Consider the following 10,068-nt stretch of genomic DNA (forward strand, 5'->3'; position numbering starts at 1 on the left):
ACCTTTTTCTGAGGCTTCTCATTAATGAGCTGTAGTGGAGGTATAAAAAAGATTTCAATGACAAGTCAGCCTAATGTGAAGAACAAGATTCTGGGATATGGGAAGCCAAACCTGATACACGCAGGCTAGGCAACCTTGGCAAGCCATCAACAATTATACATCTAAATGTTCACTGATAGATTACCTCCAGCAGTCTTGTGTGGAGCACATCCTAGGAGCACACCTCAGCTCCATATTTTACTAGCTGTGCCACCTTGGACAAGTTATCAAACTCCATCACGTGTCTCAGTTTCCTTCTCAGTAAAATGGAGAAGATAGCACCTACCTCATTGGCTATTGTGAAGATTAAATAAGAAAATGTACGTAAAAATAGCATATTGTTTTTTACACATATACTGTGAAAATAGAATGCAATAACTAATAGCAAACACTTTTCTAAATTAAAAACCCCATGACATTGTCAGGCAGCATTACTTCTTTATTAATGTATGAACACAGGAAATAAATTTAAGCATTTATTTTGAAAGACAACTTATACCCTAAATAGATTTGGCTTTTAAAAGTACGAAGCTATTCTATTGTTCCACACCCTTTTAAAACAGTATCTTTCAGAACTGGGGCAACAATCTGTAGCAGAGGTTTATCAAGCCTGTACTGTATTATTGCAGAAAGGAACGGCTTTTCTGTTGGGGATAATAATAGTAATAAAATCACATTGTTTTAGATCTGTGGTCTAGAATTTCCTTTACAAGCAGGTATTGCTCCTGATGGGAAAATAAAGGTTACAGGAGGGTTAACTGACTTAGTGAAGGTCAACAACATGGCACAATCATTCTGCCCATAGAGCAGGGGGAAAGTCTGTATTTCTGATATATTTATAACTATGGTTAAGATGTTTGCTTAATGTTCTTTTTGATTCAAAGGTCTCTGGCCATTTAAACTCTTTCCCCTCTAACTTAGATGTGCTTTGTTAGCTATTAATGCTCTTTAAGTACCTGCTTTACACTCACTTTAAGATCTGGACCTACCAATTTTCAAAGAGTTCTACTTTGACAAAATTCCAAGATAATTACAGCAATTGTTTTTTAAAAACATGTTCAAGTTAAAAATAAAGCCCTCCTTTAGATTTGAAATTTCAAGGAACTAAGTGTGCTTGCTTATTATAAGAAGATAATTCTCAGATTTTGTAGTACTAAGAGTAAGAAATCTACTTCATTTTCCTTACAGGTTTAAAACGTGTTTGACTATGTCTACTAACCTTTGAAACTGATCTAAGAGCTACACTCAGAAGTAGTAGCTAAAAATCTGAATTCCAGGTCTTATTGCCAAATCCACAGAGAATTATGTATATCCTTTCTAACATCAAATCTTCTAGATATAATGGCAAACTAATTCCTTGCTGCTTGATTATAGGTTACTATATAAAAGCAATATTTATATGTATTGCTCTGGTTAAATTATACAAATATTTTTATTAGCACCTGATTATAAGAGATACAAATCCCAACAGTAGATGTGCATGAATGGCCACACAAGTCAATACACATGCACAAAAAGAGATAGAATTACCAATGGCATGCATCTAGGTTTTCACAGTAGACCTAGTTGTATGTTTCTTGTTCAGACTGTTGCCCAGCAAACTCATGCGTATGAATAACAATTCTAGCAGGGAGAAGTCATGCTAATAGCATTTGGTATTATTATAGAACACTACTCAACCAAACTTTTAAATTGAGTAATTTCAATAAATGCAGTATAAATAAGAAAAGTAATTAAAATTTGATGGTGAACCAGTACGTGGCATTTTGCACCATAAGCTGTATCAGTCAGTCTCTCCTTGGCATCCCTCTACAGTTATGGTCATTTTAAATCCCCTGGAGTCAGGCAGGACAGTGGCAAGCACAACTGTGGGATACACAGGGGCTAAAGTCTATGAAATGTTTCCCTTACTTTCCCCTTTGCAATAGAAAATAACTGCTCCCAGCTTCGATGGAATAAAGAATGGGACTTAAATTTGTTTGCCCTTTTCAAAAAACATTGAATGTATATTTTCTGCTTTGTGTGAAGGTGGGACAGGTAGGTGTAATACAGCTATAGATTTTGATTCATATAGATAAATTTGTATATTTTAAAAGTAAGCCTTAGATTTTATCTGATGTTTTCTACTGAGAAAATACAATCACCCTGCTTAATTCAATGAGCAAAATATTTAATAATTGATGAGGATTTGTGGAGTTGAAAACTGTAAACAAGACAGTATTTCAATACAACAGCTTTAAAATAATTTAATAGACTTTCTCTGTTATATTTATCCTTTTCATAGCACCTATCATCTTTATATTTAGATGTAAAAATAACAGGCATAAAGGGAGGAGGAAAATATCATGATTCCATCTAATTCTTCTCTCTCAGTCAGTTAAAATAGAGACAGGGTTCAGCCATATATCATTGCTCATTGCCATAAGAATAAAGAATGCCTTATGTACTACAAGTATGCCGTCCTTGGTGTGAAAGGAATATGAAATTGTGACACTGTATTTTAATCCCAAAATGAGCCATTTACTTAAATAAAAAATAATATACAAATACTCAGATATAGTAGTAGTATTTAACGGCCATGCATTCGGTTTTTCTTTTCCTAGTTTCATTCTCATTTTGGCAGAAATTCTTCCTTGCCACCCATGATCTTGTGAAAACCAGTTGAGTTCCCAAAGACCCACAGTCATTTCATGGGCCTAATGAGGTTATCTATTTCTTTCATGCCCAAAAGAAACATAGGAAATGGTTTATATCATAATAGTTAATGATAAATTATGTAAAAATCCTTATAATTGTAGTTTTTTGGGATATAGTGATATTTAAAGCATCAGAAGCCTTAGTTTCCCTCTTTGTGCAATGGGAATTCACATGATTCATAAATGTTTATTAGGTAGCTACTATATGCCAGGCAATTTCTATACAATGGGCTGCAGCAGTGAACAGGATAGAGAAATCCTTACCCTTGTGGAGCTTCCACTCTAGAGGGGATAAATGCAGAGGGGAAAATAGGTAAACAACAACAAAAAATAAAATAGTGTATTAGGGGGTGATGAGTGCTATATGGAGAAAGATAAACTAAGGAAGTAGGATCGGGCTGGCAATTTTCAAAAGTTTGGTGAAGCCCTCCCTGATAAGGTGAAAACAGTAGCAGACTTTCATAGGATTCTTGTGAAGATTGAATAAATTATTATATGAAAAATGATTTGAACTGTCCATAGCACATAGTAACTTGATAATAAATGTCAGTTTAAAAAAGTGAGAGCTACATCAGGGTTGTTTTAAGGAAGATTTCTGTTTGCTATATAGTGAATTTCTTTTAATTACCACTGTTATTTTATCTGGATTTGAGAATGGAATTGTACTTGCATTTTGCATAAAAGTTTCAATAAGCTAATTGGAGAACTAGATAAAAATAAAGACCTGGGAGTACCAGTTCGTCAATGGATAAATCACCCACAATTTGTCTCTCTCTTGAAAGAAAGAAGGAAAGAAAGAGAGAAAAAGAGAAAGAGAAGCAGTAAAAGAGGGAAGAGGGTGGGAGGAAGGGAAGGAAAAAAGTTCTTAATCGATTAAGAGTCTACTTTAAGAATAAAATTGTTTTGTCATAGATCTAATTTAAATTACTTTAACTTTATATGTTTTCTTTTTTTAAAAAAGATTTATTTATTTCTCCCTCCTATCCCTCTGTTGCCTGCTCTCTGTGTCCATTTGCTGTGTGTTCTTCTGTGTCTGCTTGTAGTCTCTCGTTAGGTGGCTCCAGGAAACAATGCTGGGACCTTCCAGAGTGTGAGAGGCGATTATTCTCTTGTGTCACCTCAGCTCCCTGTTCTGCTACGTCTTTGTATTTTCTCTCCTCTGTGTTTCTCGTGTCATCTTGCTGCACCAGCTCTCCATGTTGGCTGGTAGTCCTGTGTGGGGCAGCTTTCCTGTGTGGGGTGGAATTCCCATGCAGGGCAGCACTCCTGCGCGGGGTCGCATTCCCACATGGGCCGGCACTCCATGTTTGCCAGCTCACTGCATGGGCCAACTTGCCCTCATCAGGAGGCCCCGGGCATCGAACCCTGGACCTCCTATATGGTAGACAGGAGTCCACAATTGGTTAAGCCACAATTGTTTCCTATATGTTTTCTAACTTGGAAAACAGGTTAATAAAAAATAAATGCACGGGAAGTGGATGTAGCTCAAGTAGTTAGGTGACCACTTACCACATGGGAGGTCCTGGGTTTGGTTCCTGATGTCTCCTAAAAAAAAGAAGATGAGCAGGCATAGCACACAATGAACAGACAGACAGAGCTGACAGTGAGCGCAAACAACACGGGGGGGGGGGCGGTGGATGAACAAATAAATAAATCTTTAAAACAAACAGATGCATGCCAAAGGCAGGAAAATACTATTCTTCACAAATTGAATGAAGGGTCCAAACATTATATTGAACTAAAGTATAAAAATCTTACATATTACTTTACATTATTTTTCTGGACAAAGAAACAGTTCTATTATTATAGTAGGTTACTGTATTTAGGTGGATTTTAATATTTAAAAAATAAGTTATTTGTATCAAAGAAGCTAACAATTCTAAGCACTTTAGAAATTATTAATACCTTTATTCTGCCATCAAAAAGTTTTGAGGACCTGCAGTATGCTGGCTTTGAATTGGACACTGGTGGTATAACTGAGAATGAGTAAATATATTTCTTGCCAAGCCTCAGAGAGCTTACAGTCTTGCAGCATAATAGATAAAATGCCTGGGGAAGTGGATGTGGCTTAAGCAGTTGGGCAGCCATCTACCACATGGGAGGTCCAGGGTTCAGTTCCTGGTGCCGCCTAAAGAAGATAAGCAAGACAATGTACTGGTATGGAGAGCTGATGCAACAAGATGGTGTAACAAGATGACTCTATGAGATGATGCAACAAAGAGGCACAAGGAGGAAACACAATGAGAAACACAACAAGCAGGGAGTGGAGGTAGCCCAAGGGATTGGGTGCTTGAGACCTCTCACATGGGAGGTCCCGGGTTCAGTTCCTGGAACCTCCTAAAAAGAAGAGCACACAATGAACAGATGGCAAGCAGAAACAACAAGAGGAGGTAGGAAGAAATAAATAAATAAAGTAAATCTTTAAAATACCTTATTAGTCCTCAAATCCTTGCAGAGAAGGTACAAACCCAGGTGTATAGGAAGGAAAACTGAAACTAAGAAAAATTGATCAACCTGTCCAAATTCTCACAACCAAGTAGTGAAGCTCAGAAGCTGACTGGGTCTCTCTTGTTCTGAGGCACAAGCACTTAGACTGCTGCCTCACTAATATTTGAAAGTGGAATACTAACAGTTTATGTTTGGGGAGAGGTTACAGACTCACCTTTCTAATTGTGATCGCTTATGCCAACTTTTAAAAACTAACGTTTGTTATTCAAAGACATGTAAATTGAAGGAGTGGAAAGATGAGCCATATCTAGACCATATAATTGGGTAAAGCTATAAGCTCAGAATCACATTTTGTGCTAGGTGAATCATACATGGGTTAATCTAATTAACTATATTATGGTTTGTGTACTTTAATGACTTATTTACCGCAGTGAAGGGCATAGTACATGTTAAGAAACATCGCAAAACCCTTTTAGAAGTTTATGAATTGATGTCCTTAAAGAAGAGTGGCAATAATTTAGAAGCCTACAGTATGTTTTTCTTTTTTAGCCATCTGCTGGCAAGAATTCAATAGAGATCTTCAGTAATACAATGGCTTGTACTTTAAGACTATAACATTATACAAAATCATATAGCGGAAAGCCAGGCGCTGTTAGGTGGCTGTCCCAAATTCCACCTAAGAGCCCATCTCCCCACCCATTTTCCTGGATTGGTCTGGGGAAGCCATGTGACCCAGTTCTGGTCAATGAAATGTCAACAGCTGCCACAAGTGACGCTTCTGGGAAACTTTCTAAAAGAGACAGACTTAGCTTTTGCCCTTAGTCTTTTTCGTTCTCTGTACTGGGTAGCTGTGGTGGTGGCAAGGGTGTTTACTACACATTGAAAATGGGGAGAAGGAAAATAAAATGAGCTTGGCACCTTAGGGCACCAAGTCTTGCTCAAACACCAGTCTTGGACTGCTGTTGACAACCTTTGGATTTGTTTCCTTGTGCAGGGGCGGACAAAAATGCATTTTTCTTAAGCCAGCATTACTCGGGTTTCCCTTTGTTTGCAGATGAAAGCAATATTAATTAATAAATACGGAGCTCTTCTTCCCTTCTTTTCTTACTCCTCTCTCTCTAATCCTACTTTTGTTACTTTTATTTTATTCCAAGTTTCTGACCAGGTTTCAATTCAGTCTATTTTCTCTCAGCTATCTAATTTGCTACTTTGACTTCAAAAATGTAGTGTCAATTATCTACTTAGATGACTAACACATTTATCAAATATAGACTAAAAACAAGTCAATTCTCCTGAATTCCATACTTTTTAAGACACTTCTTTTCTCCTATTGCTAAGGCTTGAAATGTGATAGTTTCCTAGTCCCTTTCGTGTCTCCTCCCCAAAATAATGAGTCGCTGAATTTGAGAGTCTTAATTTGTAATGTCTTTCACAGCTGTACTAATACTCTTTTCCTATTGTACCCGCCTGAGTTCAGATGCTTTCCCTATTTCAGCCAGGCTATGGCAATAGCAGTTCTATTCAGGCCAAGCATTCTACCCACCCATGCCACATTTATATTCCTAGAATAGAGTTCAATCTCTAACAATCAAAGAATTAAAATTCAAACTATATTTATTTACTAACTGAAGGGTTTTTATTTTAAAGCACTATCCAATGCTACCAAAAACACAGGAAAATGGCACGCTTGTGGCTGATGATGTCATTGTAGCTGGTAAAAACCTTTTGAAAAATAATTTGCCAGTACGTTTCTAGAACAATAAAAACAAATTCATCTTCTTTGTCTCAGTAACACAAGTTAGGGGAAACTGTCAAAAAGAAATATTTTTTAAAGGAAAGAAGCTAAGCTGTTCAATATTAGGCAAGTACAATAAAAATTGGGGAACAATTCTAATGGGGTGGAGAGAATAAGTTTAATAAATAATGGAAAAAATGATTATGAAGACTTTATGGCAAGATCAAAACCACTGACATAAAATTGCAATGAAAATATAAACCCCAAGGGGGGCAGTGGTTACCCTGTAAGAGACAGAAGGGGGTGCAACTGGGGAGGATCACCCCAGAGACAGCCGTAGTGCTGCATGTTGTTTTTTTTAGGTAGGTGGGGGCCACATGAATAGAACTTAACATATATGTGATATATATTATTTTATATGCATATTTCATATTAATAAAAAAGCTTCCTTATTCATCTTTTGAAGATTCTTTTAAGTTTAAGCAGCCTTTCCCACAATGTTTCCAAACAGATGTAACTTCACTCAGAGTATTTTAAAATTGAACCTCATATTATACTCATTAGGTTTTTTATAAGTCCATCATCACATATCTTTAATACTTAGTGCCCTGTATATACCAGGAAATTAAAAGTGATATTTTGTAAACTATGTACACTTTAACTAAATTTAGTATTGCCATGGAGGTATTATTTTCATTTGTAAAATTTTAAAAAATCAAGAATCACTACAGTTCAAATCTCATCTGCCTTAGTTTGTTATATTTGAAAAACGCACATCATCTCTATTTGTACATCACAGTTCTGAAGTTTGCAACCTAAAAACTTGTACCGGTTTTTTTTAATTAGGCAGTGGTTTCCCCTTTTATATTGAAAAATTGAATTTTCATTTAATACAGTGTAATTCTACATAATTCTAATTTAACAAAACTAGAACGAAGAGCTGTAAAACTTACTGAATAACTTTAAGTGATTAAATATCATAAGACTATGAAATAAAGTAAAAATTCTTCAAATTAGGTACATTACTTTATGTAAAAACTTTTAATTTCGAAAGAAAGCTGCTTGAGGAATGTTGCCAGAAATAACATCCAAGAAGTATTTATAACATATTCCAGAATTTTTGCTTATTTTCTATTTGTGTATCTGAATGGATACTCAAGGTTTCTTCCAAATTGTGTCTTAGTGTGTGTCATTCTAATTTTATACACTGTAATTGTTTCATTGATTCAAGAGAAATTCATTTATCATTTGTTATGTGCAAAATAGTAGTGGGTGGGGTGGTAGGAAGGCTAAACAGGTGATTAAGTACAGTCCTTGTTTTCAAAGGGTTATATGTGATAGGGGAGCCAAGATGTACACAGAAACAATATTTAATGAAAGGTAGGAAGGTGTAGGTACCTTAAGAACAAGTGAGGGAATTAACATTTGTTGGATGCCTATTGGGCCATTAAATCTCACATTGAAAAATGTTAATCCTTCCTTGTGTGGGAAATATTATTGAAAGAGGTGGAAAGAAAAAAGGATGAAAAATCAGCTAGTCAGTGGCTGAGATAGTCTTTCCACGATACCAAGGTAAGATAAAAGAAGCAACAAGGAAAGAGAGATTATTTTTTTTATTGAGGGGATGGGACATAGGCACAGGTGTGTGGGGTGTCATGGAGTAATATTTGGAGGCTTAAGCGGGAGGGAATGGAAGGGGATCATCAAGCAGAGGAGAGGCATTGGTGATGGATGGGGCACGGCAGGTGTCCATGTGGCATGGCGGTGGAAGTGTGAGGTAGGAACATCCACGTGACACCCTTGAGTGTCATGGTATTGTACCAAAACTAATTTGTATCATTATAAGTTTGTACATGTAAGAATGCTATAATTTGGGCTCTGCAGTGGGAAGAGTGGACTGGAATCTGATTAATGGGCAGAGGGGCAGAGGTGAGCGGACAGGGTCTGCAAAGGGCATGTGGTGATGCAGGCCAGGAAGGAGGAGTCCTGGATGAGTATGCCTGTGGAGGGATTTGGAAAAGACTCACCTGAGAGATATAATGGAGCTATTTAAACTGATAGGATCAAAAAACTGTACTGATTGCAACAGAGAAACGAATGCCCCCACCCCCCGTAACTTTCAGGCGGCTCCTCACCCGAATCAAAATATATTTACCATGTAATTGTATAATACCACAAACTGTTTGCATTTGTTATGTCTTTTACATGCCTTTCTCACACTTACACGGGAAGATTTTCCCTTTGTTGACTATTGTTGCCAAATTATGACATGTGAAAAATACAGGCATTGAAAGCTTAACTGTACATATTCACTCCCGGCCCCTAGGGAAATCAGAACTTTATTTTTTAATTTAGTTACAGCTCCAGGAATCATCTTTACCTTTACTTCTAGTCAATTGTTATACTAACCTTTTCTGCAACACAAGCTTTACTTCTGAAAATGGATGTTCTCTCAACCACCCCCAGGAATTATATGGGTGTCAAATCATCCATGCAGTCTTTGGTATCACTAATTGAGATGTTTAAGAACTTTGCGTATATACGAAATGAGGCTTTACTTTTGAGAAATTAGGGTGTGGTATAGCTAATACGCTTAAAAATATTGTAAAAGATTTTTCTATCACTGACATTGATTTTTCAAACAGAGTACGCCCACTGGCTAAGTATAGGAAGGTCTGGCAAAATGTTTATGGGTAGGTAACATTTACCTGTACAGTAACTACTTCCACTTATAAATTTTGCTATATCATTTACATTGAATTAGATATATTATCTACTTTGGGAATGTATGCTCCTCTCTTTTCTGGACAAGGCTATTAGGTAAAATCCAATGTATGCACCATGTTACAAGCAACTCCCAATACCAACCTTCCCCCTCTTACTTTGTTAATGCATCTTCTTTTGATATTGGCAAAAATAAAGACTAAGAAGATGAAGCACATAAAGCCAAGGAAATGGGTGGGTAAGAAATGCCTCATCATCCACGACTCAAATGATCTTGGTTTAAACTGAAGTATCAGATAAGCTTTGGATTCTAGATACTTTCAAACCTTAAACTCTATGGCTTTGTAATTTCTCTCCCCAAATTCTTTTGCATGGTCAGAACGACATATTGTTGGCAGAATAATTTGGCCATCTTTACATTTTCTG

Source organism: Dasypus novemcinctus, chromosome 15 (assembly GCF_030445035.2).
Source record: "Dasypus novemcinctus isolate mDasNov1 chromosome 15, mDasNov1.1.hap2, whole genome shotgun sequence".
NCBI lineage: Eukaryota > Metazoa > Chordata > Mammalia > Cingulata > Dasypodidae > Dasypus > Dasypus novemcinctus.